Source organism: Schistocerca gregaria, chromosome 8, assembly GCF_023897955.1.
Source record: "Schistocerca gregaria isolate iqSchGreg1 chromosome 8, iqSchGreg1.2, whole genome shotgun sequence".
NCBI classification, from domain to species: Eukaryota; Metazoa; Arthropoda; class Insecta; order Orthoptera; family Acrididae; genus Schistocerca; species Schistocerca gregaria.
In genome coordinates this window covers 73,722,923-73,749,041 of record NC_064927.1, presented here as the reverse complement: position 1 = coordinate 73,749,041, position 26,119 = coordinate 73,722,923, and the positions used below count along the sequence as shown (strand labels likewise).

Below are 26,119 nucleotides of genomic sequence, written 5' to 3'. Positions count from 1 at the left end.
TGATCGGGACTCGAACCCTGGATCTCCTGCTCACATGGCAGACGCTCTATCCATCTGAGCCACCGAGGGCACATAGGATAGTGCGCCTGCAGGGACTTATCCCTTGCACGCTCCCTGTGAGACCCCCATTCCCAACATGTCCACACCACTACATTCGTAGTGAGCCTAATAGATGTTTGCGCAGATGGATAGAGCGTCTGCCATGTAAGGAGGAGATCCCAGGTTCGAGTCCCGGTCGGGGCAAACATTTTCAACATATCCCCAATGATGTATATCAACGCCTGTTGGCAACTAGGGTGTCGAATTAATTATCATTTCATTGTAGAGAAGCTGCACGGTTGTCAGAGGTATCTGTTCTTTCGGGAATAGATACTACCTTCATATATAATTACGTGTAATGTTCATATGTGATCATTTCGCCGGACTAGTATGTTTCCCGACTCTTCTCGGAACTTAACTTCTCCTTGACGGACAACGCCTCCTTTGGAGCATCACCCATTGGAGTTCATTGAGCATCTGCGTAATGCTTTCGCGCTGACTGATTGGTGACTTAATGAAGGCGTCGCTTTTCGTTGGATCTTATCAACTTCTTCTTTAGTCCTACTGAGTAAATTAATTCTACTCGGTTAGAGTCGCAGACTGATGACAAATATTCAAGCATCAGGCCAACTGATGGTGACTTAATGAAGGCGTCGCTTTTCGTTGGATCTTATCAACTTCTTCTTTAGTCCTACTGAGTAAATTAATTCTACTCGGTTAGAGTCGCAGACTGATGACAAATATTCAAGCATCAGGCCAACGAATGTTTTTTTTTTGTGTAAGGTAGTTTTATCGTGGATGAAATACATTTCCCGTAAGATTCTCAGAATGAGTTTCAGGTTGGCGTCTGCTTTTCCTACTGTTTATCTTATGAAGTCATTCCACTTTAGGTGGCTCCGGATGGTTGCAGCTAGGTATTTTACAGCAGTTTTCGTTTCCAGAAATTTGTCATCGTAGCTGTACAGTAGTGGATGTCTTCGTCTATTTATGCGTTGTATTTACTTACGTTCAGGGCCAACTGCCAATGCCCGCACCAATCACTGATTCATTGGATGTCTTCCTGCAGTTCGTCACAGCCTTCTGATGTTTCTATGTATCTACAAGGAAGTCCACAATCAGATCACGGATCTGGTGCGACGCTCAATAAGCTTGTATTCTGCAAAGTAAACGACATTGCGGGTACCGAATGGAACGCCTTCCTGCAGTCAAAGAACACGGCACAAACCTGGCACCATTGTCAATGACGCTGTCGATCTCACGGACGAACAGTAAGCAGAGTTTTGCAAGATCGCTGTTTCCCCACGCTAAGGCCACTGTACAACGAGAGTGGCAGACTGTCAGAAGAGGCTACACGTTCCGGGTTCCTGCAGAGACAGTTCGAGTGGGTACAGATAACAGATGAACCGCTGAGTGCGAGCGTGAAATGGCGCGACAAGCTGAAACGAACTCCAAAGTTGAAGTATGCGGTGCAGTACGATGCTTGTGGTAAATGGTATACACTACTGGCTACACGACGAAGATGACGTGATACAGACGCGAAATTTAACCGACAGGAAGAAGACGCTGTGATACTCAAAATGATTAGCTTTTCAGAGCATTCACACAAGGTTGGCTCCGGTGGCGACACCTACAACGTGCTAACATGAGGAAAGTTTCCAACCGATTTCTCATACACAAAGAGCAGTTGACCGGCGTTGCCTGGTGAAACGTTGTTGTGATTCCTCGTGTAAGGAGGAGAAATGCGTGTCATCACGTTTCCAACTTTGATAAAGGTCGGATTGTAGCCTATCGTGATTGCGGTTTATCGTATCGCGACATTGCTGCTCGCGTTGGTCGAGATCCAATGACTGTTAGCAGAATATGGAATCGGTGGGTTCAGGAGGGTGATACTGAACGCCGTGCTGGATCCCAACGGCCTCGTATCACTAGCAGTCGAGATGACAGGCATCTTATCCGCATGCCTGTAACGGATCGTACAGCCACGTCTCGATCCCTGAGTCAACAGATGGGGACGTTTGCAAGACAACACCATCTGCACGAAGAGTTCGACGACGTTTGCAGCAGCACGGACTATCAGCTCGGAGAGCATGGCTGCGATTACCCTTGACGCTGCATCACAGACAGGAGCGCCTGCGAACCTGGGTGCACGAATGGCAAAACGTCATTTCTGTTCTGTTTACAGCTCCAGATCTGTCACCAATTGAAAACGTCTGGTCAATGGTGGCCGAGCAACTGGCTTGTCACAGTACGCCTGTCACTACTCTTGATGAACTGTGGTATCGTGTTGAAGCTGCATTGGCAGCTGTACCTGTACACGCCATCCAAGCTCTGTTTGACTCAATGCCCAGGCATATCAAGGCCGCTATTACGGCCAGAGCTGGTTGTTCTGCGTACTGATTTCTCAGGATCTATGCACCCATATTGCATGATAATGTAATCATATGTCAATTCTAGTATAATATATTTGTCCAATGAATACCCGTCTATCATCTGCATTTCTTCTTGGTGTAGCAATTTTAATGGCCAGTAGCGTAAATTGCACAGTGATTTACTGTGGTATATGCACCGAATGCAATCTCGCGTCAAGCCGTAGTGGAACGGTGCAGCAATCTGACTCACGCCGCCCAGAAGCGGATGATGCTAACGGCTGAGGGAGGCGATTTATTGCGACGATGATGATGTCCACAACAGCTCCCTAATACCTCCGTGATCAAGCAACGACTGTCTGTCGTCGGGAAGCTGAACGATTGGTGGAACGATCCGACCGTTGTTTGCAGAGGCTTGGCGACTTTGTTGAATTAGGTATCATTTATCTTTGTATCACTTTCGAAATGTGTTGCAGTATTTAATTAAAGTTACTTGGCCTGCCATAATAATGTTTAATTTACGTTTTGAGGTCCATTCGTAGACTTTTATACAGAGGATTGAAGCGAGGGGAGGGGAGGGTGAAGCTGTCGTCTGGTGGGAGGGGACCCCAGCCGGGCTGCGGTCGGCTCTGCGGTCCGAGCGGTCGCGCTTCTGGGCGTTCGCGGTGCTGGTCCCAGGCTGGACGGCGTCCTGTTACCGCGGTCGCACCTGTCAGCCAGTGCGAGCCGAGGAGTTTACGAGACTAACCGACGCGAGCGCGCTTCTCCGCTGTCTCAAAACTACATCTGTTCTCTGCAAACCGCTTTGTACTTCACAGAGTATCAGTTATTAGGGAGGCTTCCATTCCAATCGGGTAGAAGGCTGCTTACTGGTCTCTGTACTGTGATGTGATCAGTCTCGCCTCGGTTTGGCGATCCCCACGAGAGCGGTACGTAGGGTATTCTTGTGTATTCCTTCCTAGATTTCTATTTTCTCTCTACCTCGTGATGACTGGGTGTTGTGTGATGTCCTTAGGTTAGTTAGGTTTAAGTAGTTCTAAGTTCTAGGGGACTGATGACCATAGATGTTGTCCCATAATGCTCAAGCCATTTGAACCATTTTGAACCTAGACTTCTCTTTTAGTACTGGTTCATGAAACTTCATTATTGGGTTTGGACAGGATAGTTAACGTGTATCTTCAGGCGCCTGCGACTTCACTTTCTTTAGCATCTCTAGGACACTGTCCCATCGGTCAAACAAATCTGTAACCATTCGTGCCGCCCTTCAACTTTCGCTTGTATGATCACCAAGCACTTGATCAGTATTCTAGGTTGACTCCTACGAATGTTTTATACGCTTTCTCTTTGCAGACGCACTGCATGCCCCTACTACTCGTATTCTACTATTAGTTTCGAGAACAGACCTTCACCGAGGAGTCAAGCAGTATATTACTCCCTCCCACGTATATCTCGCAAAGAGACCATGAGGATAAAATCAGAGAGATTAGAGCCCATACAGAGGTATACCGACAATCTTTCTTTCCACGAACAATAAGAGACTGGAACAGAAGGGAGAGCCGATAGAGGTACAGAAAATACCCTCTGCCACACACCGTCAGGTGGCTTGCTGAGTATGGATGTAGATTTAGATGTAGATGAACCGAAATCTGAGACCTGCTTTACATACGACTCAATATGTGCGATAGTTCCACTTCATATTCCTACATATTGCTCGACCCAGGTAGTTGTACGAGTTGAGCAGTTCTAGATGTGACTGACTAATAATGTAGACATAGACTACTACGTTTCTTTCGTTTTCGAAGGCACAACTTCACACTGCTCGACACTTAAGCCAAGTTTCCAATCTTTACACCACTTTTTAATCTTGTCAGGATCCGACAGGATGTTTATGGAACAATGGGGATACGTATCTCATATGTGCAGAATGCGACTGAAGTGGTCATCTGCATTCTGGATGGCAAACAGAAACTGTGATTTAAGTTGCCACTTTGTGTAGGTGCAATATGCAAACAGTATTTAAAAAGCGCCTGGTCGGATATTACACTTACAGAAAGTGTCAATTGCAGTGAAGCCATTTCGCTCGACACGATCGTAGACGAATGGAAATGTTGCTGCGTACCGAAGGCCTCGCTCAGTTGTTATTGCTGGCTTCCAGACTCCGTCTGTGCCAATTGCTGCGAGCAAGCGCGCACGTGGGAGACGAGTTGGCGACGACTCGAGTGTACCCACGTGTGGAAACCGAGGCCAGACGCGAGTAGCGGTACTATACATCACATCATACGGACCCACGGCTGAGACAAACGCCGGCCCCCAGAATTTCGGGAGTACTTTATCAACACCGGAGCGCAGTACGAGTCCATTTCTTTTATCGCGCGCGACACGGCAGGCTATAAACGCGCAGTCGGCAACAAAACGGTACCCTGTCGAGACGCGCCCACGCGCCTGGCCGGAACCAGACGCGACCAATCAGGGCGGGGCCAGCCACCCACGTGCACCGCCCGCCTACCGCCACCTGCCACCTGCTCCAGCTGCCCAGCTGCCCCGTCCCCGACATTCATTTGTTTCCCTCCGCCCTGTCGCGCCGCGCGGACTACGAATTTGGATTTCTCTCGGTTTGCTGTGCTGTAGCCTATCCACGAGCAAGGTTGCTAAAGTGTTTTTGGAAAAGAACATGAGTCACAATATTATCTGTTCAGAATACATTCTTGAAAATGAATATGGCGCCTTGCTAGGTCGTAGCAAATGACGTAGCTTAAGGCTACGCTAAACTGTCGACCCTGCAAATGAGAGCGTATGTAGTCAGTGAACCATCGCTAGCAAAGTCGGCTGTCCAACTGGGGCGAGTGCTAGGGAGTGTCTCTAGACTAGACCTGCCGTGTGGCGGCGCTCGGTCTGCAATCACTGATAGTGACGACACGTGGGTCCGACGTATACTAACGGACCGCGGCCGTTTTAAAGGCTACTACCACCTAGCAAGTGTGGTATCTGGCGATGACACCACAACAATATCTCCGAGGTAGCGATGAAGTGGGGATTTTCCCGTACCACCATTCCACGAGTGTACCGTGAATATCAGGAATCTGGTAAAACATCAAACTTCCCACAGCGCTGCGGCCAGAAAAAGATCCCGCAAGAACGAGACCAACGACGACTGAAGAAAATCGTTCAACGACACGGAAGTGCAACACTTCCGCAAATTGCTGCAGATTTCAATGCTAGGCCACCAACAAGCGTCAGCGAGTGAAACATTGACATCATCGATATGGGATGTCGGAGCCGAAAGCCCACTCGTGTACCCTTGTTGACTGCACGACACAAAAGGTTTACGCCTCGCCTGGGTCCGTCAACACCGACATTGGACTGTTGATAACTGGAAACATGTTGCGTGGTCGGACGAGTCTCGTTTCAAATTGTATCGAGCGGACAATACATGTACGGGTATGGAGACAACCTCATGAATACATGTTCAAATGTGTGTGAAATCTTATGGGACTTAACTGCTAAGGTCATCAGTCCCTAAGCTTACACACTACTTAACCTAAATTATTCTAAGGACAAACACACACACCCATGCCCTAGGGAGGACTAGAACCTCCACCGGGACCAGCCGCACAGTCCATGACTGCAGCGCCTGAGACCGCTCGGCTAATACCGTGCGGCATCTCATGAATACATAGAACCTGCATGTCAGCAGGCTGGTGGAGGCTCTGTAATGGCGTGGGGCATGTGCAGTTGCAGTGATATGGGACCCTTGATACGTCTAGACACGTGACAAGTACGTAAGTGCTTTTAACATCTACCATCCTAAAAACTAACTTAACTAGAAGAGATTAGAGTACGTTAAAGCTAGAAACTAAGGCTAAGACCTCCATGTCCAACTATTTACGATATACAATAGAGAGTTAACTGATTCTGTGCTTGGCTCAAAGTTGCTAATGAAAGGATACTTGTGGTGAAAGTAATAAGCTAATGACGCTAACGGTTTGTGCTGAGCCTACAAGGCTCCTAGTAGAGTATATCAGGCGCAAGCACCTCCCGGCCCCGCCGACAACACGACCTGAACGGTGGTTTTCCCCGATGTACCATTGGGCTCAAACGAGAGGAACCACAATAAAGATCCTTCCATCCAGACTGTGCGCTGCTTCTTCACGGAAGGCGCAGGTCCCTTGAAAAGGTACCCAGCCTTAAGCTCTTATTAGACATGGAGATGCTGTTAACTATTTACATATAAGGTGCAATCTGTTTTTAGGATTGTGTGTGACTTGTGCACCTCTTGTCGGTTGTTCCACTCTGTTCTTTGAATTTGACTTGGTTGACACTATGGATCATTCGCGCTGGACGCTTCAATATCTGTGTTGGTGCCCTGGTCTGTATCTGTTTCTTCTTCATCACTCGTGGTGCTAATCATATCAGTGTCCCCCTGGGCATCGTGACGTCTGTTTGGACCGACTTGCCTTCGGTAAGGTCTGTTGCGCAAGTATTCTATTTGTTGGATCTTCGAGATTTCGTCCGTTAGTTTGTTGAGTTCAGTCCACCTTTCCGGGTCGCGTATTATGGCATGTAGTTCGTTCTGTGTGTTCAGGTGATTTATGTGTACTGTGTGTCTTATGTTCGTGCGTTGTCCGCAGAAGAAGACAGTATGTTCAGGGGAACCTTCTTCCCCGCATGTGCATCTATTAGTCTGCTGCAGACTCACGCGGTACAGGTGCGTGGGATAAGGGCGATGTCCTGTGATGAAATGTACCATACCGCGGCTGGGATCAATATGTTTTAGTTTTAGTGTTTCCCTTATGTCAGGGAAGAAGTTGTATGCACGGCGGCCCTTATCGCTGTTGGATCACTCGCTCTGCCAGGTATCCACTCGCCATGCTTTGAGTTGGTACACCAGTGATCTGCCGAACCTGGTCTATTCTCCCCATCCTAAGCCAATACATTGCTGCGCGGTACCTGATGGTGATATCTATGGGGAAGATTCCCATGACGACACATAGTGCGTCATTTGATGTTAAGTTGAATGCCCCTGTTAGTCGAAGTAGAACAGTTCTTTGGCCTCGATTTACAATGGTTCTGTTGGTTGAGAGATTTAACCTGTGGGCCCACGTACTGGCAGAAAAGCATAGTACTGACTCGAAGAGAGCACAATGGTATCTTCGTGTCACTGACAGGGGTAATCTGAATTGTTCCGAATTTAGCCTAGCCAGTTTGTGTAGTATCTTTTCTGCTTTGTTTGTGCATATTCGCATGTGTTCGTGGAAGTTCAATCGTTCATCAATGTATACTCCTACAGATCGTGTGACTGCTAGTCTTTTTATGTTTGTGTCCCCGATTTTGACTGTTGGGTTGCTGCGCAGTATACCCTTTAGCAATGTATAAGTTGTTTTGTTTCCTGCTATCTTTAATTTATTATCTGTGCACCATTGGGTTATTGTTCTGAGTGTTCCATTGGCTCTTTCTTCTAGCTGGGCACGGTTGTTTACTGAAACTACGACTAGCAGATCATCAGCATAAGCGACAACTCCATCTGTCAAGATGTGCTCCTCTAGTAACTGTAGGAGCGGTTCTATAACTATGTCCCAGAAGATGGGACCGCAGATCGACCCTTGTGGACAGCCTTTTGTAATTCTTTTGTAATTCTTTGCACCGCAGATCACCCCGTTTCTCACAACGTTGTTAAACGCTGCATTAAGGCTGGGCCGTGTGCCTGCAGTGTGGACAACCTTTCTGGTTGTCCATTTGCCAAACGACCGTTCTGTCTTTGCAGTAGTCCATGAAACTATTATACAGACTCCGGTACCTGCAGGTGTCTGAGCCTCTTGAGCAAGGCCGGCCACCAGAGGTTGTCGAAGGCACCTGAAATGTGTATCATAATTGCAAGTGTGTATTTGGAGGGTGTGTCGTGTACTATTTGGAGTGGTCTGTTCATTGCGTCGTCTATAGATTTCCCTTCCCTGAAGCCGTGTTGGTGTGGTGTCAGTCCCCGTAGTGTTCGGTGTGCTTTTAGTCTTTTGCAGAGTAGTTTTTCTTGTACTTTACCGAGTGCATTGATAAGGCAAATTGGTCTGTTTGACTTGGGGTCTGATGGGTCTTTGTCTGAAGCCTTTTAGATGATAACCGCCTTCGAGGTCTTCCACACTGCAGGCACACGGCCCAGCCTTAATGCATCGTTTAACAACGTTGTGAGAAGCGGGATGATCTGCGGTGCAATTTGTTTCAGTACCTCAGAGTGGATACCATCCGGTCCAGGCGCCTTTTTGTTTTTGAGTTCTGAGATCGCTGTCGCCACTTCTTCCTGTGCAAATGGACAGGTGACGGTTGGTGTGGTGTATACTGTGTCTACTTCGCGTCTCAGTGCTGCATGTTGTGGTGTGTCTGTGTGTGCGATGTCGTCGGGCAGGAGTTTGCTCAGCAGGAACTCCGCTGTGCGCCTCCAGCCCTTAGTCATCTCACCATCCTCCTGTCGCAGCGTTCCCAGAGCTAGTGGGCTCTTAATTTTTCTCTGTCACGATTTTGTATAGTTCTCCCCAAATGTTTGGTTGTGTTTGTGCTGCTACGTGGTTGTTCCAATGGCCTTTCCTTGTCTTATTCAGCTCAAGTTTATATTTGTCCTTGGCAAGCCGGTAGTAGTGTAGTCGTGGTTGTCTTTCTCTATCTGAAAGTGCTCGTTGGTAAAGCTTACGTTTACGTTTGGAGTCTTGCTTGAGTCGTGTTAATTGTGTAGTCCAGGGAATATTTTGGTGTTTTGTCTTTCTTTGTGTGGGTATGCATGTGTTCTGTGTGTGCGTGATGATATCTGTCAGCATGTGTGCTCTGTAATCAACACTGCAGGTGATGTCTTGCGGTATGTGCTCATGTATTTTTTGTCTGACCCTGTCCCAGTCTGTTTTGTCAAATAATAGTCTTTTTGGTAGTGTTTCTGTGTTGGCATTTGGTGTACCACTTAAGGTTAGTGTGATGATGTTGTGGTCGCTAGTAGTGATCTGGTCATGTACGGTCCAGTCTCGTACGTGGTTGATGGCGGCATTATTAACGAGGGTGATGTCTATGTTTGATGAATGACCGTTGTGTCCGATGTGAGTCGGATGATGTCCTTCCTTGTTGAGTACGTGTAGTCTGTTTTCTTGGATGATGTCGTTTATTATTCTACCTCTGTCGTCAGTTCTGTCTGAGTGCCACAGGATTGATCTGGCATTTATGTCTGCACAGATGAGAAGTTTTTTGTTGCCAGCGTATTCCGCAACATCTCTGATGAGGTCTGCGTATGGTTTGAAGCAGTGACAGAATTGGGCGTACAGCGACGTGATGATCCAGGTATCCCCCTTGTGTGTGACTTCAACTGTAACTAGGTACTCGGAACAGAGTTCTGTAATTTTGACTGGATGTATTTCTTTGTTTAGGATTATGACAGATGCCATGCAGCCTGTCCCCTCCGCAACTGTCACCGCACTTGGAGGAAAGTTGGGGATATGCCCTTGTCTAGTGTAGGGCTCCTGTATGCACAGAATATTACTTTTTAGTTCACGTAGGACCCGTGGGAGCTCCGAATTCACAAGTATACTCCGCCTAGCATTAAGCTGTGCTATTAACAGTTTGGGTGTTTAACGGTGGTTTAGCACTTGCTGCCAGTTTGACTGTAATCGAAGTATGTTCTCCCATGAGCCCTTACGTGATCCTTGTAAAGCTTGTCCATATCGAATGGTTCCTCCCTGCGGGCGCACACCTGCATCAGCAGATCTGGTAGGCTGTCTGTATCTGTTGGAATATTCTCCGTTTTGAGAATCAGTCTATCGGTTTGCTGTGATGTGCGGAAGCGAACAGAATGGCCGCACGGGTGTAGGGTGCGGATGAGCATCCGCTGTGCCGTCTCTAAGATGTCTCTTTTTTCTAGCCTACTTAATTTTACATTTATGTCTAGCTTGTCGTAACTAAAACTACCGGTGCCGATGGCGTGTGTTGGCGTCTCTGCAGCCGTGACGTGTCCTGATGGTGTAGTGGCGTAGCTGTGCACCTCTGCGGGGGGCGCTGGATTGGCTTCCTCGTTGGTTGTTGTGGGGGTTTCCTTGGGCGTCGGCATTGAGGTTGTTGGTTGGGGGGCTGCGAAGGTGTTGGTATCCTCAGGGGTATGCACTTTCGTATCACTAGGTTTTGAGGCAGCCTGCGACTGCCGTGATTGGTCGTTACACGCTTTCACTTTCTTGACTCTCTTAGGCTGTTTGGGTTTTCTATGCGGTTTTAGTTTCCTAAAGGCTGTGATGATTCGTTTGTTTTTTGTGTGTGTTTCGTTTGTGCAGTCTTGATGTGTATCAGATGTGTTGGTTGTTTGTGCCTCCTTTCTGCATTTATTTGACGTGATTTGGTTCCCACTTGACTGCCCGTCTACGCTATCTGTGACAGACATAACAGCTTTTGGTATGTTGTGCGCACTGTCGCCTCTATTGCCAGACCCTCCGCAGACTTTTGTTGCGGCTGTTGCTGCGGCTTTTTGTGTGGCATTCATGGTGTCTGCCGGCGCTGTGGCCTGTTCAAGGTCGGCGTTACGGTTTCGAATACCATTGTTATGAACACTACAGTCTCTGGCGTAAGGGCAGCAATAGCCGTCGTCTTCTTCCTCTGTCAGTGAGTCAGAGTTATTTTGCGTTTGATTTGATTACAGTCTGAGGTGTCTGATTTGTCCGTGTTTTCCGTTTCGGTTCCAGTTGTGCTGGCTTGCGTTACGGTTGTGTTTAGCACCGTTGGGTTCAAGGTCTCACCTTGTATGAATTTGATTGGTTTGATGCGTCCTTCGCATTTTGTAGTGTCGTATGTGCGTCGCTGTGCTGGAGTGGATGGGTGGTCTTGAGTCGTTAGCAACGCTGTTTTGTGCAGTTGCTTTGGTTGGTCATGTGTGGTGTGGTGTTCTGGTCTGTCGGTATCAGCATTTGGGGTTATCGTGTCTATTCTGAGTAGTCCGTCTGTCCTGTTCATGAGGGTCGCCTGGAATGTCATCCAGTACGTTATTTGTCTTCTGATTAGTTTGGCGGCTTCTGGTGACATTTTTCCTGTGTGTGTTAGGTCGTCTATGTATTCAGTGATTGCATGGTGGCTGTCCTCCAGGTTTGTATTGTGCAGCAAGCCTGGAATGTGACCATTGTTGGGGTAGTCGTCAGGTAATAGTTCTTGCCTCTTACGTCAGAGTATTGCACGTAGATGGTTTCTGTGCCTCGTGGATGCTGACTTGTATGATCTTGTTTTTTCAGGGGTTGATTTATGGAGCATGTTGGCTGACTCAGAGGGGTGTTCAGTTGCCATAGTCAGTACTGCCAATTAGTCTATCAAGCAGCTGTTTGTAGGTCTGGCAGACGCCACCCCTGCTCTTATTGCAAATTCGGTTTCTGTTCCTGCAGGGAATGCAATCGATGGGCTCTGATGCTCGACAGTCCGCGCGTTTGTGGCCCTTTTTACCACACCTCGAACAGGTCGTACCTGTGTCTGCGCAGGCTTTGGTTGTATGGCCAAGGTCACAACAGTTGTAACACTGGCTCACTGACGTGAAGTCTTTGACAGATAGGGACTGGAAGTCTATGTACACCATTCCTTTTTTGGTGAGGTACCAATAAACTCTGGGTGTGACTTCCAACACTTGGTGGTGGTGTCCCTTTCCTTTGGGCCCTGTGCGGAATCTGATTTTCACGTCTTTGTCGCATTCGTCTTTTGTGAAATCGACACTGAGATTTTGGTGGTATAGACACTCAAGAAATTCTCTATCCGAGATAGTGCCTGTCACTCGATAGACTATCACCAAAGGTTGACGCTTTCTGGGCCCCTCACACGCGATATTCTCAATATCTTTCGTCTTTTCTGTTATTTTCCTACAGTCCTCCTGTGTTGCTGCTTCGACAATCACAGTTGTCTTCGTGTTTCTTAATGACTTAATGTGTAGGTTGTCTCGTCTTGGGTTGATGGTTTTTGTCAACGTTTGTTGTATTGTTTTCGTGTCTCGGTTGTTGGTAGACTTTATGAAGAGAGTGGTTGCCTGCTTGGCTTTTGCCACCTCAATGCGTTTATGTTCTTTGGGTGCGGTGGAGAGTGCCGCAGCGTATGTCAGTGTCTTGGCCTTTTGCTGTGCCTGTTCAATAACCTTTCCTGTCAGATCCCTAATTTGGTCCCTGAGCTCTTGGTTTATTTCAGCGAGTTTTGTATTGCCTTCCTCGAGATTGTTGACCTGTTCTGCTAGAAACTCAATTCTAAGGTCCTTAACTGGGTCAGCTGAGTGCTGACGTTCGCGCAGTAGATCTTTGTTCTGCTCTTGCAGCAGCTCGACCTTTGCCTCTGCTGATGTGAGTTGGAAAGCCAAAGGGAATATTTTATTCCTTATCGTATTCAGTACACTACTCGATACGTGTTTGGCCTTTAATTCCGCCCCAATGTCATTTAATAACTCGTCAATTGCAGCGATCTTCTGGCTCGATGACATGACGGCATCGGACGCCATGCCTATAGGCGATACTTTGCAACTGGTGCTGCTCTGCGCTCTACTGAGCGTCCCTTTCGTGGACTTGGGTGTGGTGTTAGTTAGCACCACTTCGTTGGCGTGCTCGATCCAGGATTGCGGAGCTGTGTTATTGTTCTTAAAGAGTGACCTTTATTTGGTGTGTATCGCGTGTGCGGCACCACATTGTGACACGTAAGTCCCAAAAGCGATACGTCACGGAGCGAGGCCGAATGTGGGCTGGGTGGCTTCGACGGCGATGTCCGATCGACACTGAGCGCCGCGGTCAGCTCCGCACGTCAGCCGGCCACATGGTCCGCCCGCGGTTGGGCGCGGAAACACGAGTCGTGCTTAGCAACACTGGTTCGCTGCGGCCAGCGCAATTTGCGAAACTCACGCGTAGTGCGTGCCAGCTGGCGCACTGCGACCTACTCTCGCGACTTAACGTTACTCGTAATCAATTTTCCTCACTTACCACAGTTTATGACTTTTCCCTATAATATGTCTATAATTCAGAATTATGGTCGTTTCCCTTCACTGTATAGGTATTGTTCACACTGGTCTTCTTCATATTAAGCTAGTCTTTTCTGCGAGATTTGCTACCATATGTTGCTCTTCGTTTTTAGTCTAAATCCGTTATTATCAGGTTTTTTTTTTTTGATTCGGGACACTTTTGGAAGCTACCCTTCACTATACTATCATGTTATCGTGAATTTGGTGGATATTTACCGTGTAATTACGGAGAAAAATCCCACCATACGTTACTTTGATGATTCGTCACACAGTAACTTTCCTTTCATATTGTTTTTAACACTTTCACAGCACTACGGTTAGTAATGTTAGTAATGTCAAGCGTTCCTAATCGTGTTAGTAGTGTTTGTGGATGTTAGTTGTAGTGAAATACCTTTGATGAGGTCCGACATGCTGTAAATGTGCCCGCGAAGTCACTAATTGCACTATTTCTCTAGTCGAAACACGAGAAAATTTTGTAGGACTGCTTCACTTCACTATTATCCATCACTGATCGCTGTTTTTTCGTTCACTGGCGTGATTGTTCCCGATAGAACCGACAAAAAGACCGTAGTTGCGGGAGCACTCGCGAGACACGTCCGTACGCGCTCGTGGTTAGGACAACACAACACTTGGACAAGCAGGATAATGCGTCACTCCTCACGCCCAGAATTGCTACAGAGGGGGTCCAGGAAGACTCTTCTGAGTTTAAACACTTCCGCTGGCCGTCAGACTCCCCAGACATGAACATTATTGAGCACATCTGGGATGCCTTGCAAGGTGCTGTTCAGAAGAGGTCTCCACCCCCTCGTACGCTTACAGATTTATGGACATCCCTGCAGGATTCATGGTGTCAATTCCCTCCAGCACTACTTCAGACGTTAGTCGAGCGTATGCCACGTCGTTTGAGGCACTTCTGCATGCTCGCCGAGGCCCTACACGATATTAGGCAGGTGTACCAGTTTCTTTGGCTCTTCAGTGTGTTTTTGTGAATAGTAGGCGGAGGAGGATTGAATAGGATTGGGGAGAAGAGAAGTTTGAGGCACAACTTGACTAGAAGAAGGGATCGGTTGGCAGGACATGTTTCGAGGCATCAAAGGATCACAAATTTGGCATTGGAGGGCAGCGTGGAGGGTAAAAATCGTAGAGGGAGACCAAGAGATGAATACACTAAGCAGATTCAGAAGGATGTAGGTTGCAGTAGGTACTGGGAGATGAAGAAGGTTGCACAGGATAGAGTAGCATGGAGGAGAGCTGCATCAAACCAGTCTCAGGACTGAAGACAACAAAACAACAACAGGAGGAGGAGGGTCCGGAGTGTGAGTGTGTGTGTGTGGGGGGGGGGGGGAGGGGGGGGAGACATTAACTTTGGACAACCAGAAACTATAATGAAAGTTGTCTACACTCTGAACAACAACAAAATTCTCTCTCTCTCTCTCTCTCTCTCTCTCTCTCTCTCTCTCTCTCTCTCTCTCCCCCTCTCCCTCTCCCTCCCTCCTGTAGAGAAGCTGATGACGACACACAGTCTGGAAGCCACGTACGGCCTGTGGCCGCGTCCCTCTCAAACGACGGCCACCCCAGCGCGTCAGCTGTGAGAAGCAGCGGCGCGGCGCGGCGTGGCGTGTGCGCTCAGCCGATTACGCTGGGTACACAGTTTTTGCAGGAAACCTGTTACGGGCAGTCTTGTGGCTGCCGCCAGCCGTCCCCTGTCCTGCAGGCGCACACCTCTGCGCATACCAGAGCTGCCGGCGCGGAAATGTATGGGAAATCCGTCCCTGCTCGCCGTTTGTGACGGTATGCAGCTACTCTGCCTGCAATCGGTACTGCGCTGCAAGGGGCATTTTGCTCGTGTACTGAGTATGGGAAACAACGAATCTGTGAGTGGCGTTAATAAACGAATAACACTTTTAGAGGCAACAGCCCACAGTGCCGGTGTAAAAATTTCTGCTGAAAAAGAATAAAATACATAACAAATAGGAAAAACTTGTATGAAATACATGGTGTGTAAAACGAGGAACAGACAAAAGTAAAAAAAAATTCGTATATCAGGGAGGTATTGTAAGAGAAAATTATTGGAAGGAGTTATGATAGAAGAAAGACAGTAGAAGTGGAATAGCGCTTGGTTGTAACCACGGACGTCTGTGATATTACATTTACAGTCGAACCTGGATTAACAAAAGTTCAAGGCACCAGGAACTTTCCCTTGCGTAAAAAGATTTCTCATTTGCGCCGATGCTCATTTATGGAGGCTCAGACTGGTTTTTTTCCTGGGGGATTTTCGTAGATCCAAGTTTAGCTGTAACTTTTCTCTCTCGTAGAGAGGTTTAAGAAAAGAGGGGGAAGCGGAATAAAACTTAAGAAATACTGCTATAACCTTAACGCAACTGCCTAAAAGAATTATCATGTGCAATCGTAGACGTACTATCGTTGAGCTTGCTGTGTTTTCCATTTTGGTTCTTGTAGCATGTTTTTGAAGTCATTTATATACAGTCTTCAAAGGGAAATTGCAAGGAAAATAATGTGATAATATGGTCGAAGATGATAAGAAAATGATAATTTTGATAAATGTAGCAAAATATAAAGAGAACATCGTAGGTAATGTCTTAGTGATAGCTGGACATATTTGAATGAGGACAGAATAATCACAAAAATACTTCAGTATTTTCTTTAGGAAAAATGAATCACTAATAGCTTGATTCAGAATCATTCAATAATATCTGCAGAGGAATAATACGCAAGTCGTAACAGCGTGGAAAACACTTTCTAACAGTAAGGTACTACATTTCGAAGGGTTACTCATTGGAAAAATCACGATAATAGCAGCGGTGTAGACCAAAAAAGAAAACCGATGAAATGGCGAAAGTATATTGGAAATACAAAGAATGGAGGATAGGCAGATGTTGAAACTTGATACTTGTGTGTTAATTTTAAAAAATGGCCCTACCAACTGTTTATCGAATCCTGAATACTGGTCTTTAATCAATCTGAAGTATCGACCCACAAGATTAGCAGTCTGCAATATTTCCACGCTCCCTGACATTTTACCATTGTTTCGGTTTTGTTAATGTTGGTTCCTTCACATGTTCTTTCGCTTCGTATTCATCTTTTATGCGGGCATGCAGTTTTTTTGTTAATAATGACATACCTTCCCAACGTTTGCTGTTTCTTAAAACTCTAATCTCTTTCACTCGCTCACTACGCGTTTATTTCTGGCATTTTCCGTGTTAAATATTTTCTGCCTGCCTCGTCTGTCACGTCCTCGAAAGCCTCTCTTATACATATTTTTTATTTTAATTACTTAATGTATTATTTAAAATTAAATGTTCGCACAGTTTTGGTGGTATCACTTTTTCTATGCTTTTCCTTTCACTTAGAGCGATTTACAGTATTATTATTGTTATTATTATTATTGTTGTTGTTACTGTTATAGTTGTTATTTCCTTTACCTCTCTGAACGCTGTGTCACATCTAATTCGAATGTTATTGTTTTTTTATCGCAACGTGCTAAATACACATGATTCACTTTTTCGTCAAGTATTTTATATGAAAGAGATCCGCAACGAAGTTTACCGAGCTCCGGAAGTTTGAACTTAAAATGATTTTTCAGGGAACTATTGAGTGGCGCTCATCTTGAGACGTGTAAAGGGGGTCCTGTTTCTAAGCGCGTAGTCACGTTACTTTGGACAATCAGTTTCTGCTATCATGGCCTTATATTTTGTTCTGTTACTGTATCATGAAACTATCTTTCAGCCACAATTTTGGTCATGAACGTGGTGTAAGGGATAGTTAGTTAAAAGACAGAAATGTATTGCAAAGTGATCTGCGTATCACAAATAGTACAAAGGGCAATGCATATAGATTTATCAGTGCTACAGTTTATCTTATTTGCTATCACGTTGCTTCTGCTTCCCGTCATCGATTCAGTTTTCACATAACTTGTCGCGAGAAGAAGTCCTAACAGGCAAAAATAAAACCTTCAAGGAGGTCAGGTGCTGGAACACTGTGCTCTTAGATTAACTGCCTACTCGATGCTACAATGTTAATTACGGACTCTGTTTGCGTGGCTGGGCGCCTGCGGCCATCTATCTTCCTCGTTTGCCTCTCCGTCTTACTTCCTGCTCTTCCTTTTGTGTGTCGCTTACGGAGAGGACCCGTATTGGCTTCCGATTCCGAGAACTAGACACCGGTCTAGTCAGGACAATGTCCTCCCATCAACTCTGTTTCAGGGTTCGCACTCATTCTGGCCTCACACTGATTGTGTTTATACCAGCACCCTCGTCTTGAAGACCTTTCTTGGGACTGACAATTATCACAACATGGGATATTGCACCTGAGGTCATCGGAAGTCGTATACTCCTAGCTCACTCATTTGTTACATAGTTTAATTCTTAATTACTTTGCGTGTTTTTGGTACTTGCATTGTTTAATTAATAAATTTCAGGCGTATTATAGTATTTGAGAGTTGTGGCATCGCGTTTTAGCACCTGAATAGTGTAAAATCGCGTAGTCTCCTTCCGCCGCCGAGCAGTGTGTCAGCAGTGCGCAAATAGCAGCATTACTGCATTTACTAGGCAATCTTGTATTTTAACAACCGTTTAAATTTTGTGTCGATTTGTTTGCGCTCTCTGTAGATTAGTTTAGACGTTCTTTGCACAACAGTTTTTAGCATGGATAGGGACTGCAACTGTTGTGTTCGGATGCAGGCTGAGTTGGCATCCCTTCGCTTCCAGCTTCAGGCAGTGTAGGCTTCGGTGACAAAGCTTGAGGCTGTTGCCAATGGGCATCACTGTGGGGATCCGGATGGGGGTTTGTCGGGGACGGCCAGCTCGTCCCACGCATCCCCCGATCGGACTACGACTGTGGCTGATCCCTCACTTGTGATAGAATGGGAGGTCGTCTCAAGGTGTGGCAGGGGGCGAAAGACATTCCGGAGGGCTGAACGGAAGGCCTCTCCAGTTTGTCTGACGAACCGGTTTCAGGCTCTGTCTCAGGCTGATACTGATCTTCCATATGACATGACTGCTTGTCCTGTTCCAGAGGTTGCCCCTCAGTCTGCAAGATCCGGGCGGTCGCAGAGGGTGGGCTTACTGGTAGTTGGGATCTCCAACGTCAGGCGCGTAATGGGGCCCCTTAGGGATATGGCAGCAAAAGAGGGGAAGAAAACCAATGTGCACTCCGTTTGCATACCGGGGGGAGTCATTCCAGATGTGGAAAAGATCCTTCCGGTTGCCATGAAGGGTACAGGGTGCACCCATCTGCAGGTGGTCGCTCATGTCGGCACTAATGATGTGTGTCGCTATGGATCGGAGGAAATCCTCTCTGGCTTCCGGCGGCTATCTGATTTGGTGAAGACTGCCAGTCTCGCTAGCGGGATGAAAGCAGAGCTCACCATCTACAGCATCGTCGACAGGACTGACTGCGGACCTTTGGTACAGAGCCGAGTGGAGGGTCTGAATCAGAGGCTGAGACGGTTCTGCGACCGTGTGGGCTGCAGATTCCTCGACATGCGCCATAGGGTGGTGGGGTTTCGGGTTCCGCTGGATAGGTCAGGAGTCCACTACACGCAACAAGCGGCTACCCGGGTAGCAGGAGTTATGTGGCGTGGGCTGGCCGGTTTTTTTAGGTTAGATGGCCTCGGGCAAGTATAGAAAGGGCAACAGCCTCAAAGGGTGCGGGGCGAAGTCAGGACATGCGGGGACCAAGCAGCAATCGGTATTGTAATTGTAAACTGTCAAAGCTGCATTGGTAAAGTACCGGAACTTCAAGCGCTGATAGAAAGCACCGAAGCTGAAATCGTTATAGGTACAGAAAGCTGGCTGAAGCCGGAGATAAATTCTGCCGAAATTTTTACCAAGGTACAGACGGTGTTTAGAAAGGATAGATCGCATGCAACCGGTGGTGGAGTGTTCGTCGCTGTTAGTAGTAGTTTATCCTGTAGTGAAGTAGAAGTGGATAGTTCCTGTGAATTATTATGGGTGGAGGTTACACTCAACAACCGAGCCAGGTTAATAATTGGCTCCTTTTACCGACCTCCCGACTCAGCATCATTAGTGACAGAACAACTGAGAGAAAATTTGGAATACATTTCACATAAATTTTCTCAGCATGTTATAGTCTTAGATGGAGATTTCAGTTTACCAGATATAGACTGGGACACAGATGTTTAGGACGGGTGGTAGGGACAGAGCATCGAGTGACATTATACTGAGTGCACTATCCGAAAATTACCTCGAGCAATTAAACAGAGAACCGACTCGTGGAGATAACATCTTGGACCTACTGATAACAAACAGACCCGATCTTTTCGACTCTGTATGTGCAGAACAGGGAATCAGTGATCATAAAGCCGTTGCAGCATCCCTGAATATGGAAGTTAATAGGAATATAAAAAAAAGGGAGGAAGGTTTATCTGTTTATCAAGAGTAATAGAAGGCAGATTTCAGACTACCTAACAGATCAAAACGAAAATTCCTGTTCCGACACTGACAATGTCGAGTGTTTATGGAAAAAGTTCAAGGCAATCGTAAAAAGCGTTTTAGAGAGGTACGTGCCGAGTAAAACTGTGAGGGACGGGAAAAACTCACCGTGGTACAACAACAAAGTTAGGAAACCACTGCGAAAGCAAAGAGAGCTTCATTCCAAGTTTAAACGCAGTCAAAACCTCTCAGACAAACAGAAGCTAAACGATGTCAAAGTTAGCGTAAGGAGGGCTATGCGTGAAGCGTTCAGTGGATTCGAAAGTAAAATTCTATGTACCGACTTGACAGAAAATCCTAGGAAGTTCTGGTCTTACGTTAAATCGGTAAGTGGCTCGAAACAGCTTATCCAGACACTCCGGGATGATGATGGCATTGAAACAGAGGATGACACGCGTAAGCCGGCCGCGGTGGTCTCGCGGTTAAGGCGCTCAGTCCGGAACCGCAGGTTCGAATCCTGCCTCGGGCATGGATGTATGTGATGTGCTTAGGTTAGTTAGGTTTAAGTAGTTCTAAGTTCTAGGGGACTGATGACCACAGATGTTAAATCCCATAGTGCTCAGAGGCATTTTTTTTGACACGCGTATAGCTCACATGCTAAACACCTTTTTCCAAAGCTGTTTCACAGAGGAAGACCGCACTGCAGTTCCTTTTCTAAATCCCCGCACCAACGAAAAAATGGCAGACATCGAAATAAGTGTCCAAGGAATAGAAAAGCAACTGGAATCACTCAACAGACGAAAGTCCACTGGACCTGACGGGATACAAATTCGGTTCTACACAGAGTACGCGAAAGAACTTGCCCCCCTTCTAACAGCCGTGTACCGCAAGTCTCTAGAGGAACGGAAGGTTCCAAATGATTGGAAAAGAGCACAGGTAGTGGCAGTCTTCAAGAAGGGTCGTCGAGCAGATGCGCAAAACTATAGACCTATATCTCTGACGTCGATCTGTTGTAGAATTTTAGAACATGTTTTTTGCTCGAGTATCATGTCGTTTTTGGAAACCCAGAATCTACTCTGTAGGAATCAACATGGATTCCGGAAACAGCGATCGTGTGAGACCCAACTCGCTTTATTTGTTCATGAGACCCAGAAAATATTAGATACAGGCTCCGAGGTAGATGCTATTTTTCTTGACTTCCGGAAGACGTTCGATGCAGTTCCGCACTGTCGCCTGATAAACAAAGTAAGAGCTTACGGAATATCAGACCAGCTGTGTGGCTAGATTGAAGAGTTTTTAGCAAACAGAACACAGCATGTTGTAATCAATGGAGAGACGTCTACAGACGTTAAAGTAACCTCTGGCGTACCACAGGGGAGTGTTATGGGACCATTGCCTTTCACATTATATATAAATGACCTAGTGTCGGAAGTTTTATGCGGCTTTTCGCGGATGATGCTGTAGTATACAGAGAAGTTGCAGCATTAGAAAATTGTAGCGAAATGCAAGAAGATCTGCAGCGGATAGGCACTTGGTGCAGGGAGTGGCAACTGACCCTTAACATAGACAAATGTAATGTATTGCGAATACATAGAAAGAAGGATCCTTTATTGTATGATTATATGATAGCGGAACAAACACTGGTAGCAGTTACTTCTGTAAAATATCTGGTAGTATGCGTGCGGAACGATTTAAAGTGGAATGATCATATGAAATTAATTGTTGATAAGGCGGGTACCAGGTTGAGATTCATTGGGAGAGTCCTTAGAAAATGTAGTCCATCAACAAAGGAGGTGGCTTACAAAACACTCGGTCGAAATATACTTGAGTATTGCTCATCAGTGTGGGATCCGGGTTGACGGAGCAGATAGCGAAGATTCCAAGAAGAGCGACGCGTTTCGCCACAGGGTTATTTGGTAACCGTGATAGCGTTACGGAGATGTTAAACAAACTCAAGTGGCAGACTCTGCAAGAGAGGCGCTCTGCATCGCGGTGTAGCTTGCGCGCCAGGTTTCGAGAGGGTGCGTTTCTGGATGAGGTATCGAATATATTGCTTCCCTATACTTATACTTCCAGAGGAGATCACGAATGTAAAATTAGAGAGATTAGAGCGCGCATGGAGGCTTTCAGACAGTCGTTCTTCCTGCGAACCATACGCGACTGGAACAGGAAAGGGAGGTAATGACAGTGGCACGTTAAGTGCCCTCCGCCACACACCGTTGGGTGGCTTGCGGAGTATAAATGTAGATGTAGATGTAGAATACTAGAACTTATTTTCCTCCTAGCGTGTCTGCTTTTGGGCAAATGCAAAAGCCCCACCAGCATTCGTTTGACTCTGCATCCCTACAATGCAAGAGTTTAAAGGTGGCAAACATGTCATTACATTCCGACAATGTAATCGACCGAAAGGATGAGACGCTATAAAACTCGCTGCTACTACAGTACAATGTTGTTAAGTAAGCAGACACGAAATTCAATCCCGATTTGTTCGTATCCTTGGAGCTGATAAACTTGTAATTTTCTTGTTGTACACTTGTAGTCAGATTTCTGTCATTTCGTTGTAGCCATAGAGCACCCCACTGCAAATAAGTCAATCTTCTTTTCCTCGTCACAATTTCATTGCTATATTTGTACTGCTCTATATTCCCATTTCAGAAGAGTGTCTTATGTTTTTTATTGTATGCTATCTAGGTCCCGTTAGTCCCAACTTTCGAAATGCGCATGACTTTCTCGGCCTTTGGTCACGTGTCCATAATGGACAACGCCCATATTGTGTTGTTACGCTCGACAGGTATTGCTCACAGCTGTATACAATATTGCACGTAGTAAGTAATCATCTAGGTCACAAGTATCTATGCCGATAATATGCAGTATCTGTCATTGTGAGGGGAAAAGGGTCTCTTCGTGTATTAGGTGCAAGCGACAATGTCATTAACAGACATAGGTTTCTACTGAGGTTCGTTGAGAGAAACAAAATCCAAGTTTGAAACTTTGTTTAGTGAAATATTTCTGTATTTGTCTTAGACGCGTATTCATTTTGCGGAGTGGCTTTCCAGCTGGAGTTACAATTCATTTGAATAACAGAAATAAGAAGGAATGAAGAATAGGATTTGATGTGCCATCGAAGACGGAAACATTAGCGACAGATTGGGGAATCCGTGGAGCGAAATCGGACATGTTTCAAAGGAACCATTCCGGAATTCGTCATAATCGATTTTGAAAAACCGAAATTTTTACTGCGTGGCGAGCATATGATTCGAATTCTTGTCAAAATTAGAGGAAGTATTCATGCGAAGTGTATAATGTTTTTCTCCTCGATGAAGAGTCTGCATTTCTTTTCGTGTGTGAGCCTGAGTACTGGTAGCTGGCCACGGTTTCATTCTTGTATCAGATGCTAGCGCCTGTCAGGGCACTGCTTGAAGACCTTGAGCTGTACTATCATTTTCCATTCGCTGTCTCTGAGGTTTAAATAATCGCTCTCACCTCTTTGTATACCAACGTCGTCTCACAGTTTTAATGATTGGTGCATTCGGCGAACATGGCCTGTGGGCTGTATAATGTGCTGTTGAGCAAAGCGTCGCAGTTCTTAGCACGCTGGACTCGTTTTCAGGTGGGAAGCGGTGTAAATCATCATTCAATTAGACAGATCTACTTTCAAAACAGTTGATGTGAATTCTGTGACGGTTCGCGAATATTTTCCTGGTCCTCGTCCGAGCAAGTGCTCCGTTTCTAATGGCGCCGACGGTGATGTAACTTCAAACCCTAATGTCTGTGATTTCAAAGTTAAAGCTCTCCCCAATTTTCGGATCTCGTGGTTGGTTCTCTCCATCGTGGAACGCCCTTTGGGAAAGGCCATGTCGCGTGGCTTATAGTGTGTCGACATTTATCTATTGGTGAACCCCGGTGGACTTGATTGTATCGGAAAGGATCAGAGTCTAGTGGACAGTGTCGGAAGCTCGATGGCGAGGTTGCACGAGGACGATGCGGTGGCCTGTGAGAAGATAGCGACTCCAGAAGACCGCACCAAGATCTGCACGCGATCGGTGTTTGGTGTAGGAATTGGAAGTTCATCGTGAACGTAAATTAATGTAACGTAGGCGAGGTAATCCAAAACATTAACTACCGTAAAGTACACGGAAGTAACCTTCTGAAGCGATCTTAACTAGAATGACCGCATAAAACAAACAGAAGAAGAAGTAGCTGCTAGTTTGATCTGGAAGAATCTTAAGGAAATGTAAGTCATCCACGAAAGAAACAGGTTACAAAACACTTTTTGGGGCGATTTTTGAGTACTGTTCGCCAGTTAAGCAGTATTCACCATGCTGCATTAATAGATGAAGCAAAGAAGATCCGCCGTCGTGTGGCGCGGTTCGTCGCATGGTTGTTTAATAAGCGCTAGAGCATTACGCAGTTTGAATGTTCCCACGTTGGGAAATGAGAAGGAGCCACCTGTTTTACCTGGTAAATAACTCTCTATAGGCAAGATCGCATAAATACCTCTTTAGTTTCGACAGCCGATTTCGACCGACTTCTGTCATCTTATGGCCTTCAAAGATTGTAACAAAAACTTTTGAAGACCAGAAGATGAGAGCGAAGTCTATCGAAAACGGTTGTCAAAAATAAAGAAGTATTTATGCGTTCTTGGCTGTAGGAAGCTTTTTACCGTTACCGTGATGCTCAATAAACTCCAGTGGTAGACGTTACAACAAACGCGTTGTGTATCAAGTAGAGGCGTACGTTAAAGGAGAGTGATGCAGCATATTGAGAAGTAATACCAATGTTTACCGGCTGTAGCTTACCGAAGTGTCCGAGCGGTTCTAGGCGTTGCACTATGGAACCGTGCGACCGCTACGGTCGCAGGTTCGAATCCTGCCTCGGGCATGGATGTGTATGATGTCCTTAGGTTAGTTAGGTTTATGTAGTTCTAAGTTCTAGGGCACTGATGACCTCAGAAGTTAAGTCCCATAGTGCTCAGAGCCATTTGAACCATTTTTTTACCGGCTGTCATTTTCCCACGCGCCATTTGTGAATGGAACAGAGAAGGGGAGAAGCACCCTCCGCCACATACCGTAAGGTGGCTTGCTGAGTATAAGTGTAGAATGGGAGCAATTACCTCTGTCTTGTCCGGTGCATCCTCTGCAAGTGGGTAGGCCTTGTCGGCTGACGCGGGACGTGACGGAAAAAGCCGGCGCGCCGGTCGCCTTATTTACCCGGTCTAGGCGCGCTAGGAGCGCCACCGTGCGGAGCCGTTCCCCGGTCTTATAAGGAGACAGTCGGTCCACGACGGAGAGTGGAGTACGTGCGCCGGATCGAAACTCTTTCATGTTCTACAAATAGCACTTACGTAACCCTCGGCCGTTTCTGTGTCTTTGTGGCTTTTTCGCTGCGGTGGGAAACGGGAAACCTTGTGGAGTGTTCAGTGACAAAGGTGCCTCCATTCTGTCGCGTCCGGCTGAAAGGGCTGCGCCCGTCGACAAATAACGGACTTACAAAAGAAAACAATTAGGCTCTCCCCAACAAGCGAAGTTACGTAATGCATAGTACTGTTTATAACGGAAAACAGCAGCATATATAATATTATTTGGAATTCGTCACACATTGCCGGACACAGATCTCTCCAGCTTGCAGCATCCAAATTTTTCGTGTTTGTTTAAGTCGCCTAACCATCGTCCATTAGATTGTCTTTTTTCCATTAGATTGTATTTTTTTGTGCAAATCTCTTCATCTCAAAGTAGCTCTTCCACGCAACTTACTCAATTATTTGTTGAATGTATTCCAATCCTGCGATATTTTTTCGCTCTACAGTTCCCTCTAGTACCGTGGAAGTTTTCCCTGAATTCTCAACACGTGTTCTGTCACCCCGACCCTTCTCGACGGCGTTTTCCACATACTTCTATCCTCGCCGATTTTGCGCAGGACCTCCTCATTTCTCATCTTATCATTCCTTCTGTAACACCACGTCTCAAACGCATCGATTCCCTAGTTTTCTCGTCCTCGCACGATCCCTGATTCACTTCCATGCAATGCTGTGCTCCAGATGTACATTGTCAGAAGTTTGTTCTGCAAATTAAGGTCTACTCTTAAATTAGTATACTTGTTCTGGACGGGAATGCCCACCTTCCCTGCTCTGGTCTAATTTTTTATGTCCTGAATGCTTCGTTCATCGTGAGTTGTATTGCTTCCAAAGTAGCAAAGTACCTTCCTTCATTTCGTCTAGTTCTTGGTCGCCATTTTCGATGCTAAGTTCACTGCTACTTTCATTTCTAATACTCCTGGTTTCGTCGGTGTGCCCCCAATCCATTGTGTGCGCTCATTAGATTGTT

General features: G+C 46.3%; 1 protein-coding gene across 1 annotated transcript in view; it reads left to right on the top strand.

The window, feature by feature from the left end:
- Positions 1-26,119, top strand: part of LOC126284555 (GAS2-like protein pickled eggs) — a 789,773-nt gene that overhangs the window by 78,283 nt on the left and 685,371 nt on the right. The window lies entirely within an intron of this gene.